The sequence below is a fragment of the Vollenhovia emeryi genome, unplaced genomic scaffold (assembly GCF_000949405.1).
Source record: "Vollenhovia emeryi isolate VEMERY1.0 unplaced genomic scaffold, V.emery_V1.0 DF939150.1, whole genome shotgun sequence".
Classification (NCBI taxonomy): Eukaryota; Metazoa; Arthropoda; class Insecta; order Hymenoptera; family Formicidae; genus Vollenhovia; species Vollenhovia emeryi.
In genome coordinates, this window is record NW_011967216.1 from 692,430 (window position 1) to 718,748 (window position 26,319).

Sequence of the window (26,319 nt, forward strand, 5' to 3'; positions counted from 1 at the left end):
TGCTCAAATGTTATTGTACAAGAATCGTCTCGAGTCGCTGGCAGTCGGTCCTTCTCTTCATGCAGACATTTTTACCCTTCGACCTTCGACTCCGAAGCGAGAAACTCGTTGCCTCGTCGGAATGGCAACACTGTAGTTAAGTATCTGCATGCAACAGCCTAACGTATAATTAAGACGTATCACGAAGAGCGTATAAAGTCCGTTCGACGCGTGGTATTAAATCAATCCTTTTTTGCCGGATGGATAGCGCGCCGCTTCTGTTTTTGATCGAAACAGTCCGTTTATTCGATGCAGCCATAAATTACAAATTGTAACGCGTTGGAATGGACGCGCGCTACGTCGACGCTGCTTGAGCAATTGAGTTTAGAAATAAAAATCAAATAATTTCACTATTTTTTAAGTACGGTACTTTGCGCGACTTTCGTAATTTCGAATGGTAATTTATTTATCTGGATTTAGATTCCTTCGATTTTCAGTCTCTTTTTGCTGTTCCTTCCGAGTAGAACGATTCGACGGTGAGAGAAAAGCGATGCGCGAGGAGGTAGGAAAAGAACGTCGGAATGAATCTTTTGCAGGAGCCCCGGCGCGGCGGGATGATCTAGCGATGGAATTTGGTTAAACAGTCGTCGACGACGGTCGGGCTCGGGTGCTTAATAAAAATCGAAGTCGTTCGTTGCGGTCCCCTGGCCCCCTTTCCTCTCACACGTTCTGCGGTCAAGAGGCGAAGCCAACTTGGAGCACATTGTTCTCTTTCTCTCTTTCCCTCTCTCTCCCTTTCTCTCTCTCTTCCCGTATTCGTTCTCGCACACACGTTGTAAAATACGTGTCTCTCGATTTTGCACGTGTGTCCACCCACACAGGCGCGCTCGCGCTCTCGTCTGTCCTCGTACACTTGCGCGCGCGCGCGCGTGCATGTGCGCGCGTGTACGTGTGGAAGCGCGCGAGTTGGCCACGAGTACGGTAGCGATACGTTTCTCCGACAAATAAATAAAACGAAACCGTAAGCGAGGGAATAAAATGTGATTTACAACGGTGGAAAGACAATGGCCGAGGCTCCGCACGATAATGTATGCGGATGGCGCGGACTGGTACCCGGGGATACTGACTTCTGATTGGTCGTGCCCCGACGCCACCGCTACAACGGAAAGCGATAAATAACTGCGAGCAGATAAAACCTTTCTTTCTGCCTTCTGGCTTAGCCTGGGCACTCTCGGCATCGGGCTTAGCACTTGCTCGGAGCGCTTCTGTCCCTCTTCCTCTTCCTCCTTCCCGATTCCTCGTCGCGCAACCCGTCTCTTCGGAGCGCCCTTCCTTCCCTTCCCTCTTTCCCTGCTTATCCTCTTTTCTCCCGCTTCGTTGTTCCCCGCGGCTCACCTTCATCGAGCGATTTCGATTCGTGAGGGCCGTCTCGCACGACAGTCGTCACTGCGCGCGATACTTCACGTCCCCCCTTGTCCTGCTCTTATTCTATTCAGAATCCAGTTTTCAGAGCCGGGTTAGCTTCATTTCAACAAGCATTATATATTCCATTCAAAGTCCAATTAGTTTATCCTGAAAATCATGTAATCGTGGGGCAACATGGCATTTGTTAAAAAAGAAATAATTCGTTTGACGTTACGTAAAGACGGTTAACCAAGTTTATATCACCGGGTGACTAAATTAGAACAAGGCTCCGTCATTATTTTTCATGTAACACTTCAAGGTAATTTCGCAAGGTGGCTAATGATCTTTTCGAATCAGCTGTCGCTTGTGACGACGTTCCATCCTTCGCTTCTCATTATCACCGCGCTCTGAGTTTACCCTAAGCTAAGAGGGTACTGTGTCGAAAATGGACGGCGATGTAAATTTTTTCCCGCCGTTGGCACCGGGGTGTCGGAAACAATGAAGGGCGACGTTACGAAGACGATCGATCGTTTACAGGGGTCGGCGCGGTGACCGAAGTTCAAGGGGAAGTTTAGCTGAAGGGCTGACCGAGAGGGATGCCCTGGCTTTACGGAAACATGATATTTTCCCCCCTGCGACAGCTTGTTAAAAAATGTCTAATGGCCGATCTCTCGCCGCGCACTCTGATCCGGAAGACCCTTTGTGAGAGCCCGGCATCTAATTCACGAGTCGTCGCGAATAATATTTCCCGGTTTGTTAGCGTACGGAGGCTTTTCGCAATCACATTTCGAAAAAGTCGTGACGTGATCCCTTTGTAAAAGCATCGTCGATACCGTGCAATTAATTGCTGGCTGTGCATTGGAAATGCTTGCCAACGAATTCGGGCGCATTTAATTAAAAATGGCGAATTATCCGGAGCTACGTTCGACGGTTCACGGCGCGTAGAAACGGACGGTGCGGTAAAGGGTTCTGCAGCGAAATATATTGTACAAACGGCTTGGCGAGGGGATGGTACAGAGGGATGCAATTATTTAAAACAGCAATCACGGAAATGAGAAAGCGGATTGGATAGGTCCGCCATCTCTCGTTCGAGGACGACGAATATTCGGCCGGGCCTGCCAGGCGGAAAAATTCTCTAAAGGCTTTTCTTCCGGGCCGACAGGCAGCAATGCCAGCCCAAAAATCAAACGCGAGGGTTCATCCACCTTTCGTTTTTCCCGCCTGCGGATCGTAATCCCGTCAGTTTTATTTGCACGTACGCTTTGTGCGGAATAAAATTTACTTTGCGAGACAGTAAGGAAATTAACTTGATGAATATTTCATTTCCGCGCTTCTGCACGGAAAGATTTTCGCGATTTCTTAATCTCTTGCATCGAGACATTTCTTTGCTGTTTCTTGTTTAGATTCCGTTAAAGTACACGCATAAAATTATCGATCGGGTTTCGATGGCTAACGCTGAAATATGAACGCTTGTCGAAAAAGGGGGTGCTGAGAATAACGCGAATTAATCCCGAAGGATCGAAGCTTTCAACTGAGTCCACATAATTTAAAATTTACGAGTTCGTCGATCATGGGCTTCCCCTATCGTTGCCATTCATAAAATTCATCCGACATTTCGTCGCTGCATGGAAGATACGTGTAACCCGAGGCTGTAATCGGCTTCACATCGCAAATCACGTATTGAAAGGGTATGGAAAGGATTTTGCTAGAATCATACGTCTTACACAGAAACAAAACTTTTCCGTAAGGATTCATCGTGTTACAAACGTGCGGATCGACACCGATAATTTTACGCATTTAACTGATCTCTCCCGTACGCGGTATATTTCTCAATACTTAACAATTTAAGATGCGTGCGATCGAACGTTTTTATTACATGTGTGTATTGTTAATAATTATTATTAACGGTAACTCATACTTATGATTAAGCTGCATTGTCACGAAAGCTGGCTCGCAACTAACGGATGAATAACGGATTCTACGTAGATAAACACATGCCGCGTATAAATGGCAATTGGCAGCGATCGTTTGCCGCACAATGGCGCACGTGTACAATGTGTTTTCGAAATAATGGAACCGCCGGATAATCACGTGCGCGGCTCGAGCGACGGTCAACTCCCGTCTCCGGCCATATCGCTCCGCGCGCTAAATCATATTAGGTTTATTGTCGTGACATGATCGATGAACGACGTCATCCGGCGATTACGCAGATTACGTTGAGGATCTCTATATTTGCTCACATGCGATCGTGTGGCCGTAGGTGAAATCTACATCGGCCCCACCCTGTCCGAATCCGGCCCTCGCGAAGGTGAATCCTGGACGTTCCCTACGGCGGACCCTCTTGAAAATTCGCCGTCGTCTTTTGTGTTTGCCGCGACGTCGAGAGAGAGAGAGCTACTTTTGACGGGGACATTTGTTATTGGCTCGGATGATCGATCGCCTCTCCTCGATAATAGTCCGTTTACGTTAAAAGCGAAAGGAAAATGGCTCTGCGGGGTCACGGCGAATCGGACGTCGCCGGATTTAGCTCGTAAGGTCTTAATAAATTAATGCGATCGATTTGCGATAGTTGCGTCAATAATAAATATCAAGTTAATGCAATAATAACTTTGACGAGCAAATTCAACTACACGTAGTATAAGACAACTAATTGACGTCTACGTTTATTGGTCTCTTTTTTCTTGAACATTGTTCTTCGAGTATCGTTGCGTAGGAATAAACTGTACGGATAAAAGTTTGACCCCTTTTCACACATAATTCGATTAGAAGTTTCGATTTCTTGTTTTATTTCGTCTCGCCATATAAAATGCAGATACGGCAAAGTCGTAGGATTATCATATCGCAGAGAAGTTTTAATTAAAAGAAATTCGTCGACTACTAATTTTGCGCAACGTAAATTAAATTTAACAAACTCGAGAGCGAGCTCGTGTCCGTAACAAGCAGCATGTTTGCGGGAATTGCTAGTATCCATCTCGACCGATCTCCAGCTAACTTTCCACCCTGTTAAGTGTCTCGTCTCCGAGACGCAATCTCCCCATTTCTTATTCTCTTTTTCGTGGTTAGCCGGTCGCGCGGGCGAACAAGCTGTTATGCCCGAGGTAACGGAGGGCCCTTCTTAAAAGAGGGGCAGCCGGTATTGGGAGTTTAATATTCTCATGGAAGCGTCTTACCCCTCTTTCACGACGGGGTGGCTTTTCGTACTCTCTCCTTCTCTCTCTCTCTCGCTCTCTGTCCGGATCCTTCCGTCCTCCGCGGACCCCGCGCCACTGTGTTCCTTGCGCTGGCTTCGAATTTTAATAACTCCGAGAACGCTCAGAATCCAATAATGTCCTCTCCGTCGTCTCTCTCTCTCTCTCTCTCTCTCTCTCTCTGTATCTCTGTCTGTCTCTCGCTCCCCCATCTCCCTCTTCCCCCGCCTTTCTATGTCTATCTCTTTTTCTCATTGTAGATACGTAGTGTCGCACACACGTGCGCCGCTCGTTCACTTATGCGACTTACATACGGAAGAGCGCAGCCGTCCGCCTTATCCATCCCTGAAATTCCACCCCCACGGACTCGCGACCCGTGTCCTGCCTGACCCTCTCCCGGCCACCCATCGGCAGCGCTCCTGGAAATCTCATATTCCGGAATGACGACGCGAATTCAACTCCCCACGTCCCTCGCCCGGCAGTGCGGTGCCCTGTCGGAATATTCCTATCTCCACCCTCGAAATATCCTGCATATACCCGCGGCAAGTCGATTATGAATACGTACGTCTTCGTGCCCCGACGACGTACGTAACTGGAGACGTAAAGTTTTATGAAAAGTCGAGAACGAGTCCCGAGAGCTGAAATTATAATGGAAATGGATGATCGCTTAGCGTTATTACAGTTCTTTTTTTTTCCGAGGCGAAACAATACAAGAGATATTATAGCTGCTCCGACTGTAATGTTGATAAGACGGATACTTAATTAAATTTCAAGAATTTAATTCAATTGAGTAATAACAGCAAAATTTGTGAATTGAATTATTTTCTAGAAAATACTGGCAAGAATGTAGAAATGTACAAAAGCGTAATCCAATCTTTCGATTATCCGTGCAATTCATATAGTAATTCTGAACATCTGTTTTCCAATTTCTCACGATTGAAGCGGAATATTATAGACAGCACTTTCATATTATTGTCTGACTCTTCAACAAACTGTTTTTCATTCTGACTAATCTCTTTTTCCTTTCTTTATATATTTCAGAATTCCCACCACTTCTCCAACCGTGAGTAATAAATAGCGTCCACAGTAAAATTGGCGAGAACTAGACCCCAGGATTCGAACCTAGGACCTTCGGGCTGTCGGGCGGCTGAGCCATCCAGTCCCGCCATCCACATCGCAGAACGCGTATATGGATGCTTTTCGGTGTCGCGGTACGAGAACGGTGAATCGAAATCGAGGGAAAGAAGCAAACTCCCGACGCCGGTAATGGTCGGGGAACGGTTGAAGGGATGAGCTTCGAGGAATAAGGTAAGGATAATCGAAGCAATCGAACGGCGGTGCCGTTCGTGGGAGTCGAGGGCGTTGGGCCGCGAAATGAATTCCACCCCTCGACGGAGGGTGGAAAAAAGGGGGCACCCGTCGCGCCGGTCTCGCATACTCGCGCGCTCTCGCTGCACGTAGACGCGCGAGAGCGCACACCACTATCGCTACCGTACGAGACGTCCGGGGCTGCTGGGAGAATGATAACGCCGCGTTAGAACGAAGATTTGTGAATACATTAGAGAAAATGCGTGGGGTCCACGGGGAGGGCGCGCGAGAGGGAGGACTCTGAGGAATGGCAGGATGGTTCGTTCCCGGAGGAAAACGCTCGGGAATCCTCCTCCGCGCCCGCTCGGGTATTTATCTTCCACCGATCGCGCTGGGGTCGCGTCCCTGGAAAGTCAACGAACCTGGTTCTCTATCCCTCTCCCTCTTCCCTTTCTTTCGCGGCTCGCAGAATTGCGAGCAATGTAATTTTTTTTTTGTCAACGACTTCTCGCTCTCTCGGGCTTCCCCGCGGGATTCTGTGCGCCTGCAAGTCTCTCCGCCGCGCGTCTATTGAATGCCTTTGTGATTTGGCGCGGATCTCAGTTTTTTTTTCCCAGAGGTGTAATCCCAACAACTTGAGCGATTTATTACACTTCGGCATGCACCAGTTTGGCAATATCAGTTTCAACGTATTAATCTAATAAAACCACCTGTCGTTAGCGTGTAATTAACGGCCATAAAAAATTACTCGAGTTAATTTAGTTTAGGATTCGCCGATTGCAGAATAATTTCACAAGTTGCTTGGAGAATAGAATATGTACAGTTATGTAGATTCTTCCAGTTCCTTCTTTAAGAACAACAAAGGACTACTCGTTCGCGTCTTATAGGTAACCATCCTTAAATCTTTCTAATTTGTAATCAGCGCGGATTGTCGCGCGGAAGTGCACAGCAGATTTAGCGCGGACAGGGATACGGTAGATATCGAAGACACCTCTGCTACATTGTTCAGATTGGCTACGGCCCTTCCAGGTATATATGTTCTAAAGTGAATTATCGTTGGCGTAATCAACGATCGGTGCGCTTAAAGAGCGCCAAATCTCGCGACAGTGATAAAAAGAGCCGTCGGTATTACGAAGGTGGAGACACACCGTTTCGGGCCGCGCGTGTTCCTTCTTTCGCCCTCCGCTCCGACCCGCCCGTCGGTCCTCTCCTCCCCGCTCGTTCACTCTCCCGGCGAGAGACTGATGGCGGTTTATATTACGCGGATTCATATTACCACCAATTAAACTCCTATACTACCTCGGGCCCGTGGTGTTCATACGTTATACTGGGGGATGCGAGACGTTGGTACCTGGCGCACGGCTATATATGCGGCCACGAGATCTTATATAGGGTGGCTGTGTTTCAAGCTTTGCGAATCGAGCTGCAGATGCGACAGTTATCGCCGCGGTCGTTACAACCGTTCGCGATCTCCGTCGTGTCAGCGAGCGTGCAATTTTTAATAGAGCCGCACGCCCGGACAGCCGTCCGTTTAGAGTGGATTGTTTATTTGAAAATAACCGTCTCTCCCGTTATATCGATCGAATAAAGTAAATTCGAGTATGGCGAGAGAGAGCGGCATTTATCATGATTATGTAGGAAGGTTCCGAACGCGCGGGAGTTGAGATCTCTTTGTATATCGATTTCGGTCTCTCTTCTCATGAGGCATCGGCTCTCTGATTAACAACGTGCCAAGCATTTCCACTTCATCATGACGGCCGTTATCGCGCCTAAAGGATAACATTTGCTCCTTCGTAAACGACTCGATGACCTTTGCGTGCAACAGTCTGTCTTGCGAAAAGTCCCTGGGCGAGGTGACTCGCAATTAGAGGTAAAAGTCATGGTGCCCGGAACGGAGCGGAGAATGAGACTCCGGAGCGATTGGCGGGGCGGGTACGGAATCACGTGGAATTAATGATTTCGATCCTCGGTATCGGCGGATGATCCTCGACATGGTGCAAGGATGAAAGATCGCGAAAGATCAAGGCTGCGTCAAAGACCGACTTCATTTCGTTCTGGGTCAAGCGAGTTCGAAGGTTGACACGAGTCAAGCCGCGATTACTTACCGCGCGATTGACACATTAATTCGACATAAATTGCGGCAGAATCTCTCTCTTTTCACAGCTACGTGTACGCACGTCCTTATCACGGACGACACGTTCGCCTAATCTAATTTTCATTTTTAGAGAAGATCTTCTGACACGTTCAAAAAGACAACTTTCCAGATACTGATAATATTTAAAGAGCACAATTCGCAAAAGGTTGAGTTTAATTTGCAGATTGAAATAAGAAGTGTTTATTATTTAAATTAAAATCGCCTCATGTTTTTTCCATTGTATCAATGAAAACGAAGATGTGAAATTACTGCTTTCGAACGTTCTGTTCGCTAATTCTAGTGAATTGTGTAAAGGGGAAATGCAGAAGCGTCAGGAATAAATTGCGACACTCTCTCGGAGCACCCGGTATGCACGAATGCAGGGATACCTCCGCGAGAGAGGAGACATTAATATTAAGCGTCCCCACTCGAGCTGCGGGAAGATCGCCGATAAGGTTTTTATAGTGCGGCCGGGTGGCAGACTCGTGCACTGCCAAATCACGCGTTCTCCACCTTATATCGAAATTCAGCGATGTGCTTGGAGCCATCACCAAGATTAAAACAGAAACTATCACTTTTGGGCAATGCCCGAGCGACAGAATATACCGAGGATCAAATGGGAATAGCTTAATATCGGATATTTAACACGCCGTAATACTCTACGTTATCTTTAATTCTTTTATTGGAAATATGAATACATCTCTATCTAGAGATAGATCCTTCAGCATCTAGTGTCTATTGTGGCGGATTGGAAATACATTCGATCGTGTCCATCGGATAGTTATTAAAATCGCGACAATACAATGTAACAAGCAGTATCAGATGAGTCGTTGTGTCGCGCCACGCTTCTTCATGCTGATTCAGCGAGACGCACGTGCAAGCGTTGTCCATTTGGATTTATTGTGTAGCATTGCCTTAAATGCGAGATTGAAATGTACCGGGTAAAAAATTATGGTTTTAAATTATGTGCGAGCTGCTCCGTTGAGTCTCCGATGATCATTGAACCCGCGTTATCAATAATTCATGTTTAAATCGTTAATCTCGGCGGTAATCTCGACGGAGAAATTGCATATAATGTCCAATCTTTTTAAAACTTGCGAACGGTTTTTGCGATTTGTCATTTATGTAAATGCCGTTATTCTGGTCTGCGCGAGGGACGCGAGCATATTTCAAAAGTTTAGCCAGATATATAAAACGATTCTCCGCGATCCACGTGGACCCGGACGATATTCTTTGTAATGACCTCTGTCTAAAATTAGCAAATTAGACACAATGGACTGGGCTAGGACGAGTCATCAATTTCGTGGACTCCAGGACGGTACCCTAAGACAGTGAAGTCCTCTACCCGGATTCTCAGAACTCATTTCAATGCCTTGGTATAATTCTGTGCCGACTGACTGGCGACTTCTTTCACGTGATGCATTCGAGATTTTCAAAATTACGAATTAATTTACCACGACTGACAACCACATACGCATACGTAATCGCCATTTAAAAAGCACGTGTGTATAACATTGATCTCCAATTCCCGGCGTAAAGGATATCGATAAATTAGGCCAGAATTCAATACAACACGAAACTCTTTACACAAATAACATACGCAACAATTGTTGCATCTATGCGATAAAAGTGAATCAAATTTTTCCGAGTAATATTTTTCTTGGTATTCATCGGGGTACGCCCGTCTTAATTGTCCCATAAATATTTTGCTCATTGTGCGATCGTGACCCCCAATACAGGCTCAACATTTTATCGGCGATGCGCCAGTTAGCAAGCGGATGGCAATGACTGGGTGATGGCGGGAATTCAACGCCGGTTAGCCCGGAGCTCCTCCGGGATTGAAAGTTCACTGGCATTGGGATTATCGTGAGGGCAACGATACGTGCGAATCACGTCGCGAGTCACGGCCCCTTTCGTGACCGGCGCTCGTGAATGCCGATGGGCGTATTCGTGTGTACGTCAGAAAGGAAGGATCGATCCTGAGGATCGAGGAGCCGGGGCGTCCGTACGGAGGCAGCGGTAGCGGTTTTCTCTCCTGTGGCGATTAACATGCCATTATGACGAAACCGCACATTAAATACCGGTTGCGAGGGAATTAAATAATGATTGAAAGGCGCGTTTATTATCGTCCCGCGAAAGTGAAGAATCACGGTCTAGAATTCTGTCAATCCAGCGGTACTCCATCCTCCCCGTCGAGAAAAGAGAACGCAAGATTCTTTGCCGAATGGCATCGTTAAAATCGTTGAAGTCCCGTTGCACTCGCGGAACATAATGGGCCTTTGAATTTACGTAATTGTTTGCCCTCAATGAAATTTAAATGACAAAAAGTATTTAATGTGTAATGCGTTGCAATTTTATGCCGTTTGTGAGAAATTATAAATGAAATGTAGGTTAATTGAGGGAACGTTCTACTGACAATATTAAATTACGTAATGCTTTATACAGTTAACTCGATTGTTATCGTTTTAATATACACTTTGTATTTCATTATTTATCAGACTGGTATACAATGGTATGATAATTTTGTTAACGTAAGAATTGTGCCGTATATTCCAGCAAAGACTAAAAGATTTTGTCATATTTTACATGCCGAGAATATTTGTTTACAATCGATCACTGCTTTTTCGTTTCTACAAATACCCCACCACCAACCGAAACTCTCATCTTATGTAGGGAGGAGGAGGAGGAGGAGGACTGTAACTTTTAATTCGTCTGCCAAGTTTCCTCGGCCGCAAGCTCGGCGGCCGTGGCTTGTTTAGCTTTTGTGGGGACCAGGGCGAGATAAATAAGAAGACGAAGTGTCGGCGAGTGAGGAAAAAGAAAAGGAGGTTGAGAAAGGGGATGGTAGAAGAGGAGAACTGTCTAGAGGGGGGAAAGGGGACAGCGAGTGGCGGGCAAGTGCCCCCTTTGTAGTCGGTGGGTGATAATTTTTAATCAGTGCGTCGTAGCTCTGCCATGAAGGAACCCGCTCCTTTGTGCTCCTTTCGCGAGGAACCAAGCATGAAAGGGAAGATATTGACCGAGGATCGCAAAGCGGAAGGACAATAGTTTCGGGATAATTGGAAGAGGTTGGGGGTTCTGGATCGGCGAGCACATAATCGCGTAACCCTGATTTTCAATAGGATCTTTTTGCGCGGGTCCGGGGACCGTGGCTTCTTTCGCCGTATTATCGGCAGCGGGAGATTGTATCATAATGAAGAAGTGTTTCTTAAGTGCATTCATGCTCGTCCCGACGTGCGTCGTTACAAAAATGGTTTTTACAAATTTTGTTTAGACATCTATTAAGATCGCTTTTTTTTAGATATTTTTCGAGACAATTGCTCGCGATAAAATTCACGAGGAAAAACTGAATTTACAGGACCGCTCTGATACCGTGTCCTGCGTGATTGAAAGAAGAGAACCTTCCCTTCCAAGGGCTACAAAACAACCTAATTTATCAACAGGCGTTGCTAGGCTAACAACGTTCCGAGAACATTTCTTTGCTATTAATTTATTTCGATTTGTTTGCGAACTGCTAAGATTATCAATTTGACAGAGTCAAAGGTATTTTTGTGACAAGTACATTTCACGTTCGAGGGAGAACAAATTACTTGCTCTATCATCAGCCTAATAACGTCTTGATAGAGATATCGAATGAATGATATCGCTCGTGTACTGCTTGAATACGCTTTTTATTCTCTCACGGCGTAGACCGACGGTTAATGAAGTTAACAGAACGAGCGACTCGCGTGCAGGAAATGGTTCTTCATTGAATTAATAAATCATGCCGGCGTATTCGCGGTCATAATCGGAGGTTTACGATTTTCAAAACTATCCGCGGTCGTCGCTCCGATTAATCCGTGCAACAATCTTCCTCGAATTAGCGAGGCTATTTCTTTTGCGCGGCGCTATTTTCGAGCGTTAAACCCGACGAGCCGTGCAACCCGCGACAATGGCGGCTATTGATGTTTTCCGAAAACGGCCAGTGTTCATGCCTCGTTCGTATCCATCACTGGATGGGGAGTCCTATATATGGGCGTGGGTGAGGAACCAGGTATACGTGTTTGCGTATAAAGGGAATACATCGGCGGTATGTCAGGGCGAGGGGGAGCCAGCGAGGGAAAGGGGGAGGGGAGGGGGGGGCAGCGGCGCATTCCAAGCCCATTCAGACGGCTATGCTCGACGTTGTCAGACATGCCTACAGACAGACGGTCAGACGCCCGGACGAACCTCTTCTCAATCAGGCCAATGCATTTTAAGTTAATTGTCCCGCGCTTTCGGGGTACTCCGCTGTTATTCTTTGTCGCGTCTTGTTAAAACAGGACAATAGTCGTGGTAGGAGAGGCCCGGAAAGTTTATCTTGTCGATCCTACTTTCTACGGACGTATCTGAAAAAGAACTGCCGCGGAAGGAAGAGATCTCTGTCCTTTGCACTTCGGGCGAGAAGCGGTTTTTCAAACCTTGAAATAAAAAGGGAGAATAGATGCGAGAAGGACGAACGTTAATGCGGCAATTCTTTCCGCCTCGGTAATGCAGGCACATTGTCATCAATTAGCTCTTGAATTTGTCTTAACGGTTCTGCTGAATTTCTATTACGGCAAAATTAGATTCCAATACGTCGGTCACGCTGTAATCGCGGAAGCTCGCGGATGTAATTCGTTCTCATCATGTAGACTGTGCAGTAACTCATGACAACCTAATTGCAATAACGGCAATTATTGCGAATGAAATGTATGGCTTATGATAGCTTCGTGATTGGCAGTATACAGCGTAGCATTTCAACATTTCTTTCAAAGAAGCCCCGCGAGCTTAGGCTACGAGGAAGTCAGTCGTTTGCAGGGCAATAATTTGAAGGAAAAATGATAACTTTCCAATTACAACTGTTTCACGCGGAGCCGTGTTACGCTAATGAGTAATTTAACTCGCGACGTTTCCAGCGGATTAACCCTCGTCGTTGCAACCGCGAAACCTTGGCGATATTAGACCCGACGAAGGGAAGATTTAACAAGAAAAGGAGAGTGGGGACGGATCAAAGGTAGAGATGGACCAGACGTCTCTCTCGCATACCACCAATATCTCCGCACCAAGTCCTTAGTGGCTCCGTTGGACAGCCACGGCGATGACGCGACACTACCGGAGTTAAGTGGCGAAACGCGCGGGCAAAAAGCCGTATGAAAAACCGAGGGCGAAGCGGCTGAAACAAAGGAGGTGCGGAGGTGTGACGAAACGACGAGGGAGAGAGCCCGAGAAGGAGAAGGACAGGAGGAGGTGAGACGGCGAGATCTCAGGCTGCTCCGGCCAAGTCTCTCATCCTCGTCCTTTCTACCTACCGTTCGTGAAAACGACGATCCTTCAAAAAATTCATTCCCGCGGCGCGATCGTCGCATCGAGCCCCTTCTTTCTCTATCCGATGCGATTTCCTACCTAATGATCTCGAGGCACCCTCGAGACGACGACGACGGCGACGACGGCGACGATAACGACGCGGGGAAAAACAGGTTCGTTGCGAGCGGAAAAGCGTGCTCGCGCCGATCGCTCTTTTCCTTTAAATTTGATTGCGACGAGAAGCATCGTTTGACGACTACCGGATGCGAGCTTTCGAGCTTCGTCTTTCCAATAGAACCGAGATATCTCCTACGCTGTGGCACGCGTTGGAGATTACCCGATATCGCGTTGTCAAATTGAAAGTAAATCGGCGTCGATTCGGGAATTTCCCGGGGTTTCCGGTATATCTTCTTTTGCACAAAATTTGACCGCGTTGTAGCGCTCAAGATATCTCGGACAATTATGCAACGCGAAATATTGATGCAGATCTTATTAGATTACGAAAGGAAATAAAAGAGAGGCGGTCTTGTACGTGCAACGTTCATCGACGGCGCGAGGGAGTTTGATCAGAGCTGGCGAAGATTATTGGAGCGGTCTGACGTGGGTCGGGATAAAAATTATTTTTCGCCTTGATTGAGATCTCCTGGGAGCAAGTCTGTGAGATCGTGCGTGTGCGCGGCAATACAGCATCCCTGCCCTATGAAATATCAATGGCTTATTACTAATGTAATCTTTCGCTCAATACTCGATGATTGCTGGACACACAGATCCTGTTATATCCGTTAGACTCACTACAACGTCGCTCTAGGATCTATGAACGTTTCGCCTGCCCGCATAGCTATAGTCTGGTTAATCAAAGGCAAAGATTCTACTACCGCATTAGAGCAGAGAAGAGTAATGAAGGGACTGTCGGGATAATTTAATTGGAGGATTTACAAAATTAGCTGTTAGTATCAAGGCCTCAAACGGGAGGCCGCTTTGATAAACAATATTGTTTATCTCGAATAGAGAAAAGAGAGGACAATAAATGACTTGTGTCACTCCACGCGTTAGATATCAAATCAAATATCTGCTCAAGGCCGAATAATGTGCAACAATATAAATCTCTGTATGAAAGAGTTCCGAGGTAAATGCGACTAGATCTCGAGCGCCGCGGTGATGCGAGCCACCTCAGGAGAATCTACATTCTCCCGACAGTGACGAGTAAATGTGTGTGAACGTGATACGGACGGGGACGGGGAGAATGACACGGGTGGCTTCGTGTACGAGGGTGAAAAAAAGTAATCGAAATAAATCCAAGAGACCAAGTCGCGCGAGCAGACTTGCATGCCAAGCGGCCATTTTTAAAACTCCACCGGGAAAATAAGAAAAACTCATCAAGTAGGGATGATTGCCGTTCCATCCACCCCCGACTGCGAGCCACTGGCAACCCTCTTCACCCTCGGGAACCCACCTCCAGTCCTATAATACTACCACTACTACCTCCCCGGCTATAATCTAGGCTCCCTTATAGATCTCGAGGAATTCGCCTACGGGTTATTGTCCAAGTATCTGCGTACTGCCACGTTCAATAATCGAAGAATACTGAGGATATTAAAGGTATTCACGACGCCGCTCTCCCGCGTTACCGTCTTTTCTGAACAGGGTCTGGCGGATTGTTGCCAGAAAGTTTGCGACGAGCATTCTTCTTCGTTACAACTTACTGGAGCAATATGAGTCTCATGCGTTTGCTGTTGCAGCACGACAGTTTACACCAACGTAATACGCGATACGTACTTATCGTGTCAATATTTCAACTGTAAATTAGTCGCCAAACGATTGTATAATAATTTTCCGTTAAATTGTGTAACGCGAGATTGTTTCTTCATCTCTCAGTGTGCAGTCGCGGCTTCAATTCTTGAACAATACGACGTATCTCAATATCTCGTCGAGTGGCTTCGATTACCCGTAAGGTTTTAATCTCTAAAAAAAGGCGACGCCTTATTTACGTCCGCGGCGAATTAATATCGTTGGGATTGCAGACTGCAAAATGTGTCGTCCCCGTCCCTATTAGTTTCGCGTGCGCCCAGGGCGATGGCTCATTCCTACGTGACTTTCCGTAGAATCCGAAATTTTCTGCGACAATCAAGGAATATTTTTATGAGCGCGGCGTCGGTACGTGTACGCGAATGTGTCCGCGTATATACACACATACCATACATACATACATATATATATTCCTCGTGTAATACGATACGGCGGCGGTGCACGACCTCGATACGAGCTAATTTCGAATTCGAGCCCCTTCCCTCTGTCGTCCTACCTGAGTGGAGCGCCGTAGCTCGGGCACGGAGAAAAATCTCATTTTCTTCGCCCTAAGGGCTCCCCCAAGAGCCACCGTCTCGCACGACCCTGCGCGCGAGCGCCCGCGAGCCCGGCCAATATTTGCCTAAGGAAATTCAGAAAAGTTTACACACGAGCCCCGGAGCCGGCTGCCTTCCAAGCCGGGGTTTTTCTTCAAGTCAATTTTCTTTCTCCCTCTCTTCCCCCCCCCACCCCGCCCTCCCCTCTACCTTCCTCCCCGAGTCTCGTATCCTCCCCCGCGCGCGCCAGCCTCCGAGTGAGAGCCGCCCTCCTTAATAATATCCTCGCGCGAGAAGATAGCGCGGAGGCTGCGCGAAACGCAAACGCGCGTAAGAAATTGATCGCGAGATACATTACCTTCCATTACGGCGAGTACACAGTATCTCGCGGGCGATACCGGGGGTATCGCGCGGATCTGCCGGGGAATATTTTCTGGGCGGATTCCTCGGCGGATTCCTCGTGCGACTTGAGGACGTCTCGCGTTCAACGGGAATTTCCAGGCGGGCGTGGAAACACGAGCTTAGAATTTTCGTGACGCAAACCGGGGCCTAGCACAAAAGGTCTGCCCTTCGTCGATCCTCGAGTTTAATTTCACTCTCCCGAGCGGCCGTGAATTACGACTCGAAATTGAATATCGTCGTTAATTTCGGCCGCGCGGGCGGCAGAACGCTGAGATCATTGCCGATTTCGATCGCGCTGGACATTCCCTCTATCCTTTCGATCAATATGCAGCTGCTAAACCGAATACGGTCACACCCGATCGCAGTAAAACACAATCGTTAAAGGCCAATAGTTTAGGAAACGGGGTTGTGCGTTGTCGTGCCAGAAGTCTTATCGCGCGAAGCGTCCACGTGTTCGCGCGCGGGGCCGAGTGAGACGTCCCTTTTTCGGAAGAGCATCCTAGAGGATGCTCGTAAAAGCGGCACGTAAAAGCACCACCGACCCCCGCCGCGGCTCCCACTGACATTTACGGGATAATCGCACGCGACGAAAGTCGCCAGGTCCGCGCGCGTCTCGCCGCGAGTGCTTAACGCGGTGTTCACGAGCATGGCAAGAAAATTCTTTCCCTCGTCGTCGTCGTCGTCGTCGTCGTCGACGGCAAAAAGCACAATTATTGCCGCATTACGCTCACGGGGTCGTCGTCTCTCTCTCCTTTCTCTTTTTCGCGCGAGGCGATGCACCGCACCGGTCGCGCGCGTAAAAGCCACTTCGAAGCGTCGCTGAACGGACTCGAGAGTGACGATTGCGCGAGATAAACTCGCCTGTTTACGGCGTTTTACGGGTGTCCGTCTTACTTTGTGTATCTTACGCTTGGGACAGTAACGTTGAATCCTGTTTTATGCCGTTGGTACATCCGCGTCGTAATTGAAAAACAAGCTCGAATGAACGACACGTCCTGCCGCGGTGCTTGTCGTTCGAATTACGAATTATCGCCGTGGGTTATCGGGAATTGGACGGGAGAAATTTTATGCCACGATCTGCTCGCGGCGGAAGATCGAAGGAAGGGTTTTGAGTAAGCGACGAAAGAGGGAAATCACTTACAGTCGCCAGTGATGATTAAAAATTGCAACGGCGAGCTTATTGTCAGCCCAACTGGCAAATTTACGACACCTGAAGTAAGGTCGAGACGTAGCGGCAACGAATTTAATAAAATTTGCCAGTTGGGTCTACGATAAGCTCACCGTTTTATGCTGCGAGCAAGGTCGGTTTTCTAATTTGCGATTTTAGCAACGCACATGTCTAAAGGCATGTGTCCACGATGCTCGGTGCCCAAGTTCCAGTTTCGAGAAATGTGCGGCCAATCAACTCGCGGCTGTTCCACAAAAGCTGCAAGTTGGACCAAGTTCGTGGACGCAGGCCTTAAGGGATGAATAAATTGATGACAATTAACGAAGCGCGTCTTCGCTCGCTGTCACGAGGGAGAGAGAGAGAGAGAGAGAGCGTCTTGTTTTCCGATTAAGAAGATTTCCTCGGCTTGTCGGGACACGACAATGTCATGAGCGATAGCATCGGACCAGATAAATCCCTTTTCTGGTCCACGATTCTCTATAGACTGGAAAAAGAAGTTTGCGTCAGTCGTCGGTTCCGAGGCAGGAACCTGGGGGGATTTGAATACGATCGATTCCCAATAAATAAGGATTCTCGTGATAATGGCGCCCGTTCCTCCATGTGGAAAGCCGAACGAGGGCGGCGCGGCGGCGGGAACGGGAGGGGGGGGGGGTGGGCTTCCTATCTGTAAAAGATAACGAGACAGCCCTTGGCGGCGGTAGTTGGGTTGGGCTTCGTTAGACTCGTTCGGAGCTCCTCTCGGGGTTCTTCAACCTTGTTCCGTCGACTTGCATAAAAGCGACGATAGAAAGGGGGACCTCTACGCTTACTAAAAGTTCTCAAATAATCTCTCTCTTCAAACGACATAGAAGTAATAGCATTACGTAGCACATCGATGTTAAGCTCCGCGAGCTCCGGGTGGAACGAGGTGGGAAGAGAAGCGAAGAATTTTTTCTTTAATGTTACTGCGATGGGAGCAATAATAATCTCGTAAATTTTTATTTATTTTTATGCTACAATTTTCACGCAAAAAGAAAATTGAATCTCTCTCTCTCTCCCTCTCGCGAGAGGATTTTAAATCAAACACTAAAGTCTTTTAGGAACTGCGGCCCTTGTTCGAGACAGATCCGCGCACTCGCATTAAAAATTCCTCAGCGATAAAGTGTTAAGAATTGTCGAAACCGCGAGGAGCGAACGATTGTGTCCCGCCGAGTTAGAAACCGGGCGCTATCGAAATGAAATCGTAATTGCGATGACGATGTCGAGCGTCGCGCCGACGAGCCGAAATCAGGAATTCTCGGACGGTCGTACGATCTGGCGCTGATTTATGACAAATAAGAGAACTCGGGCCAGGTACGCACGTTTCGAGCGGTATAACCAGGCGCGTACCAATAATGAATACGTATAAGGACGGGGAGAAGGGGTCCCCCTCTCGAGGAAGGGAAAAGAAACCTGGGTACGAGTGAGTCGACTTATTTGAAATGTAAAGACGCGTCTCTCCTCTCCTCTCTCTCCCTCTCCTCGCCTTACGCAATATTCCTGTCTCCTTCTTTCGCCGCGTCTCAGATATTCCATCGGCGACGATGTGTGCGCGTAGAGAATCGCGCGTAGCGAGCGCACACGACGCCACGTAAAATTATTTATACGTGCACCCGCCGCACGTCTGCGCGAGACGAATGTGTGCACGTAAATATGTATATACGGTACATGTCATGTAGATGTGACGGGAGTTATTTGGCTCGCTCGCTCCTCTGCGATCCGCGTTCTCTCCCCCTGCTCGCGATTCCTCGTTACGCTCCAAGATGCACTTCGCTTTTCGCGTGCACGTCATTTTTGTCCTTCTACAGCGCCGCCGCCGCCGCCGCCTCGTACGTCGTCAAAGGACGCGCCGTGAACGTATGAGTTTTCGGTACGTCACTCAATTTATCTCATTCGTGATTTAATTTTCGTACGCCCGAGATGGATTCGGACACGGTCTCAACGGTAAATATTTCTTAAATTTAAATCGCGCGACGGTTGACAACCTTTTCGCCTTGGCCGCCTTTGATTCCGCCTGAAACGTCCGAGCGAGCGCTCGAGCGGGGCGAACGCGAAGAAAGGAGAACGAAAAGCAAGACCGCGGTTGTTTCGGACTACACCGCCCGTTGCCTAACACCTGTGTGTACCAACACGGACGTATACGAGGGTATCCGTGAATCCCATCGGGGATATACCTGGATGCATTCTTCACTCGGCGTGCACGCGGATTATCCGTAAAACGCCTCCTATTATGATTATCCGTACGTTGCACCGCGATCCAGATGTCTGTCCGTGGCACGTTCGATCGGGCGGATCTTCGTACGTGATCGGTAAGAGGGCAGTTTCTTTCCTACCCTTTGTGATCGCGTTCGCGTGCGGCGATGCCGACGATTTCGGATCGTCGGATCGACGCTATCGATTATTGCGGTAATAGACGGCGTAAATCGGCGAATAAACGGAATACGATCGAACGCCCCGACGAGGGAAGGGTTGACGGTGTCGCGATTTCTCGACCGATGCCCGGCGCTGCGCTGTGTTTTATCGCATTTTTATCGCACGGAGAGAATTTTCTCTTAACGTTCACCCTGAAAATCACGTAATCGTGGGACAGCTTTGTGAGAATTTTCATAAGTATGGAAACAAGCTTACTGGCAATACTTTATTCAAATAAAACGCAACGTTTCGGCCAGTAATACTTCAGGTAACAAACTTACAAGAGTGCCCGCAAATGTAAGATTCGTCAGATTAGAGATGTGAAAATTAAGTTAGAAGTCAGAAATTTCGTTGTACAATGTGTCTAGTGGTCAACGTTAGAAAACAGAGTCTATTCTGTTATAAAGTTCTTGATTTCTTGACCGGCGTCACTAATTTAACTTTATGAGTTTCTGAAAATTTTACCATACATTTTGCTAGTAAAATGTGTACCAAGTGTAAATGCTAGCAAAATGTATGGTAAAATTTCCCTCGTAAAATTCTTGAAAATGCCACGATTACATGATTTTCAGGATCAATTTTAAGAGAAAATTCTCATTGACCTTTACGTAGAGTTTTTTCTTTGCAAAAATCGACGATACTTCGGCACTGCGATACGCCCGCATTGGTAAAGTATTATTGATTGCGCGTCAGAGGAGGATTCCTATATTAAAGGTATTAAATATTCTAAACAAAATGAAGAAAACTACGAAGACTCGTTATGAATGCATGCATACCGATGCGTCTCTCATCCCGTGCGCAGTCGGATTATCCGTAAAATGCGTGCCATTACGATTATCTGTACGTGACACGTCCCGATCGAGCAGGTCGCCGTACGTGATCGGCAACGGGGGGAATTTTCATCCTTCGTGCACGATTGCGTACGGTCGTTAGCAATCGTTGCACGATGACTATATGGATCAGCTTGCTCCGAGGCAAATTTCAAGGCAGATGAACGGGGATAAGTGAATACTTTAATATGGACATTATCTTCTCCTTCTTTCCTGCTTTGGTCCGGGAGAATCGGTCATTACGCAGCTGAAATTACTAAATGGACGCCGCATCTTCTTATTACAATTGCGTAAAAATCGAACGACGAGGAAGAGAAAATTACTCGGTCGCATTTTTTTTTCATTGCAATAGCGACAACAATGACTCTTTTGACGATTAATGCAGCCGAAGAATGTTCACAAATTTATATAATATTATTGTTGATGTGTACAATCAATTGATAATCGTTGTGAAGCGCACGGTGGGTCCGCATCAAGATTGATTACCAAATGTCTTTTGCCAGTAGTGGAGTATTTGCGAGATCGTCTAGATCCAGATGTTTGTGATGGTTTTGATCAAAGTGATCTTTGTGTAGCCAGGATCAGTAAAGAGATAGAGAGAGAGAAAGAGAGTCTCTTTTGTACTCTGCACACTGTGACATCAATAGTCGCAGGTCGATCACTCTGGACACGTTTTACGACCGTCGTCGCGAGTGCTAGGCGGATTTTAAATTAAGCGAGCGCATCGCTTAAGTATCGTCGACACGTGGACGTTAGTTGAGTATTGGTTGTTCGTTATCGACATTCTTCATCATCAACGAATTTGCGAGATATGTGTATAAAAAAAAAACATTTATGCTCTCTCTAGCTGCTTCATTTCTTAGCCGCGGTTTCTCCGGCGTGTATTAAGAAAGAAATAATTAAACTTGCATAACAAGTACCTAATTTTCTTGTAAAAGTAATACATGTTTTTATAGCATTGCTTATCAGGGTAGCTTCAGTATTATCGTTGCAACTTGCGAGTTTGCGCTCGTATACAAGGATTAAAACATTCAAACGGGAGTCGCGTCGGGCGTCGTAGCTCGATTCTTCCGCTGTCTGAATTGATCGATGGTGCGTACTGCTGGGTATTGGGAAAAATGACGAAGGGTGAGCTTTGCCTCTCGAAGGACGGGAAGGAGGAAGGGTTTCGCGTACGCGGGTACGTGATCGGCATTAACCCTCGTCAGTCTTCGTTTCTTTTTGGCTGAAAAAAGGGCACGTTTTAAATTTCCTCGGTTATTCCGAGGGTGGCCCTCCTTTGATCGGGCGAATGTCATTAGGGCTTCTGCTCTTACGAGCTCGTCGTCGCTGTCGGAACCCACGCCCGGGCTCGCATTCGGGGGATTCCTCTGACTCGCCAGGAAACTGTATTATTCCTCCAGCCCGAGCTTAAAAATGTGTCAGATTTATTTAACGCGACATGTGAGTCTTTTTCGACCTGTACCAAAGTATGCGTTTGTGTTACTTAATATTGCATACGTATTGAATTAAAATCGTTAACTCCCTAAATAAAATTTACCCAATGGTTTTCGAAATAGAGAGGCTTATTGGCTTGAAAATTTGAACGCCGCGTTCATTAAATAACATTTCCTTCATCTGAGAGAATACAATGACTTGTAAATGCACACAGCACATTTATTCCACTAATGCACACGGTTAAAATCGGTACAACGGCCAAATGGCAATGGTGGTCTTTCAGCTTCGTTAGCGTTAGGGGTAACATCGGGGGTATCGTAGAAAAAAAAAACGTTAGGGGAGGTATCGTTCGAGGTATTGATTGCTGATCGTGTCGCGCACCCCTGACGTAAATTATCATCGGCGATACTAAAAAAAACCCTGAGTCATCGAGCGCTCGATAGTCACCCTTCATCGACCGACAGCATTTATTTCGTTCGCTCTGTATTCCGTTCAAGTTCCGCACTTTTCTTCGTGCTTCATTATCGTGAAAATCGACAAAACGCACGCGCACGCGTGCCTCGGGGGAATAGAAATGTACGCGAATTGTGAGAATTAATGACTTCCGATAATTAGTTCGTCTGCACAGCACCGAATGCCGCCGAATACCGCGGGGAAATCCTTTCCGAACGTGAACGCGGCTCGTGGAAACACCGGAGTCATCACAAATCTGCAGCACTTGACATTTTGTTACGTGGATTACGCAGCGATACGAATCAACGAAAATAATTCGATTCCGCGATCATTAAGCGGACAATTTTCCATATCTGCGAAGACTCGCGAATAAGTGTGATAAGTGATGCGGCGCGAAGTGCGAACAGGAAGCAATTAGCAGCCGCGCTTTCGCGGATTATGGCTCGGAGACGTTGCTTTCTCATCTTATTTTCTCGGTAATATAATTGCGGAGAAAATGACGCGCGATGATTTCCAGGCGCATCGCGGTTAGGCAGTTCTTATAGAGAGCCCCGTCTCTTTACTGTTGTAAAAGCGAGGACAATTTTATATCAATTTGCATAATTTTGCTGTTTACTCGATACTTAACTGCTCGACCCGATGTATCCCATTTCGATTTTTCCCCCCGGTACGCTTTTGTACGTCGGCCTAAATGCACGACGCGTTTGTACAGATTAACAGTAGACTTTTTTTGGATTCATAGCGAACTGCGGAACGTAATACGTAACGATTTTCTGAAAATATTAATCTTGACGTGGCGTAAAAAATAAATTTAGTCCATCGCACAGTTTGCTGCTGCAGTTGCCTCATGCCGCGCAAGGTTTCCTCAGTCATCAATATCTCCCGAGGACTCGCTCACCTCGTCCGTTCCTCATCTTCCCCGTGAGTTCGTTCCCGATTCTGAGCCGCGGATTTCGTTCCATCGCCGCGTGCATCGGAGCGGTGCGCGAACCATTAGGATGGCAACACCCGATGAAGAATTCAGAAGGAACCGCGGGAAGGTGGAGGTTGAAGTTGGTGCGACGCTGCAGCACACTTTTTTTCGCCAGTGTCTTATGGCACCCCAGAGGCGCACGTTGGCCGACAGCAGGCATACCGAGCAGGCATTACCTGATTGTCTTGCCAGGAAGAAGAAGGTTCTCCTCCTCTCTTTCTCTCCCTCTCTCTCTCTCTCTTGCACTCTTGCTCTCTCTCTCGCTTCGGATGCGATATCGTAGCGTACGTAAACGAGACGGAGGGTACCAGACGTTCCTCTCACGAATGACGAGCCTCTCACTCGGAATACTCAAGTAACGATCTGTCCCTCCCGCGCCGCCTCCCGGCCTCTCACCCTCGTCGGTGTCTTCACGTGAAAAAAAAAGTCCACGAAGGATCGTGCCGTTTCTCCATCTGCTCGTGTAGTACGTAGAATCGCACGGCTGGGAATAGCGCGGAATAACTGATAAAATTGTCGAAGGACACGAGGGTGTAATGCTGGAAACGGGGGCTCGGCCCCTTGGACCCTTGTTGACCTAGACGAGGCGGCTTAACTACCCCCGGCCGTATTTCTAGACGCGACGAGCCACGAAAAAAAGTTAATTCGGCCGTCCATGGTTTTATGACAGTCAACGATTATATTTCGATCGACATTACCTCCCGAATATTTCACTCTCGTTGTGATACGCAATTGGATATTAGCGTGTCGAGTGTCCGAGTGAGTTTATTATAGAAGCAGTATCTTTCACGTAATATCCATTTGAATTAGTGATACCATTGTTGGTTACATTTGTTCCCATAGCGATCTGTCATATACAATACTTAACGAATCAGCTTAACTATTCACAAAGTGGGACGGTATTTATCTCGATTCATTACGAATGAAGAGGGAAGTGAATCATCTCGAAGATAGTTGAAGCCGCGAGGCCACGCGATGGGGAATTATTTATCGGCGAGAATCGGAAAAATAAGTAGAGGCGATTGTACTCTCTCCGTGCCGGACTCGCGCGCATTATCAATAGCAGGATCGGCCCGTAGTCTCGCCAAGTAACGACCAGCTGCAGCACGAACGCAGGAAGAAAGCGCGAGGCGTAAAGTACGCCCGGTGCGGACCACCGCGCGAGTCGGCACGTTAATCACAATATAATGCGGGCGGTTTGTAGGTGGGCACCTTAATCGAAGCCACGTCCCTGGCTAAGAAGACGGGATATCTTCGTTCGTTTACTTGTGCCAGTCCCGGCCAATTTTTCCCGTCTCTTCCCCCCGTATCTCGTTTTCCATCTCTTTCTCGGTCCCTCTCGCGCGGTCAATTAGGATGAGTCGTTTACGTCGTGACAATTAGCACGATCCGGTCACGACGAGTGACTCCGGCCTGGAAGATTGCGGACGTCATTAGCCGCGTGGCGGCCTACGCGCGCTCACGTCTATATAATTAAACAATTAACGCTCTCTCTGCCGATTAGTTAAACAAATTAAGCGAGGTAAGAGAGCGACGCGGCCGAGCGCGGCCGACGGGTAAGACTGGGCACGGGTACTTACACACCCGGCCAGTCCACCAATCTTCCGCCTCTTGCCTCGCTCCCTCCCGCCACCGTCCGGCACCTGGTACCCGCTGGTAATTAGAGGCGTGCATAATTAAGCCGCCGGTGATTGTTGACACGGGGCGTTAGCGCAGCGGGACGACTGTCTTCCGAGGGAGCGTCTCAATTAGTACCACCTGAGAACGTGAACTCAAGTGTTTGCACTCGCGTTTCACGTTCTGGTAATTTCATCGGCCGACCGGCTACTTTATTAATTACTACCGCTCTCGGTGCGGCGGAGAAGCGGCGAACGAGTCCGCCGCAACTGCGTCGCGTTGCAGCGGCCTGGCTTAACCGAGACCGGGGTACGGCGACGGGGAATCAGGTCGCAGTTCCGGAATTAGCGCTGTCTAATTGCTAGATAAATATTCATTAGCCGCGCCCGCCTATAGAAATCCGCGCGTATCGCCGTCCATTATGCGAGGCATTCTAATGAACCCGTGGATCACACCGGTGCTCTGTTGTTCCAAGTACTTAACGGGCCTCGCGCCGAGCCGTTGACGATGGACATTTTTATGAGGCGAGTTGAACATTTACACGATTATAGTTCCGAACGGTCGTGCCAACATTTTTCCTTTATTTTCTAACAAGACGTAAGCTTACACTTACATGAACCGTGCAATTAGGCATCTCTCGCGGTTCTTAACTGCGACTCGAAAAACGCTAATGATTTTCATTCTAATAAATTATTTGCGTTAATTTAAGGTGATTCTTAGAACGTCTAATTGTAAGCAACAGGCGTTTCGTGTCTTATAAGGAGTCTGGTGCGAGTCCCAAGATTTTTGCGAAGAAATGCTTGATTTACTACATGAATTAGTTAGGAGGAAAATACATTCGGTCCGTGCACGTCGAAAATAGACATTGTTTGCGAGCAGAGGAATCGGTTCCATGATTCGCATTCAAGGTCAGACTTAACTACACTACGGGTACACCGGCTACGTGATTCGAATGACTGCTACGTCAAAATCTTTATTTGTGGGCGCAATGATCTTACGATGGACGTGAGATAATTAAGTCTTTTTTAGGAAGCAACGGCGCGTGACGCGAATTTCTAAAGGGCCCGTCGAATTCTACGGGCATTATTTTCAAGCGTGATTAAAGAGATGGAAGCGTCGTTCACACGTTTGTCCAGAGGAATTTTCACGTGGCCTTTTTCAGCTTTCATTCTCCCTCCAGCTAGATGCACGCTAGATGGAACTGACTACTACTAAAACATTATTAATTATGATAAGAACGATGGGAGCGTTTGACGATAATATGAGAATTGATATTGGGTTTATAAAGAGACGGAGAGAGACAAAACGCGATTGTTAATTGTTTGTCAAAATAAATGTCGATATGTTTAA

General features: G+C 47.4%; 1 protein-coding gene across 4 annotated transcripts in view; it reads right to left on the reverse strand.

The window, feature by feature from the left end:
- The window catches only part of LOC105565633 (zinc finger homeobox protein 3), a 92,746-nt gene that overhangs the window by 26,524 nt on the left and 39,903 nt on the right, over positions 1 to 26,319 (reverse strand). The window lies entirely within an intron of this gene.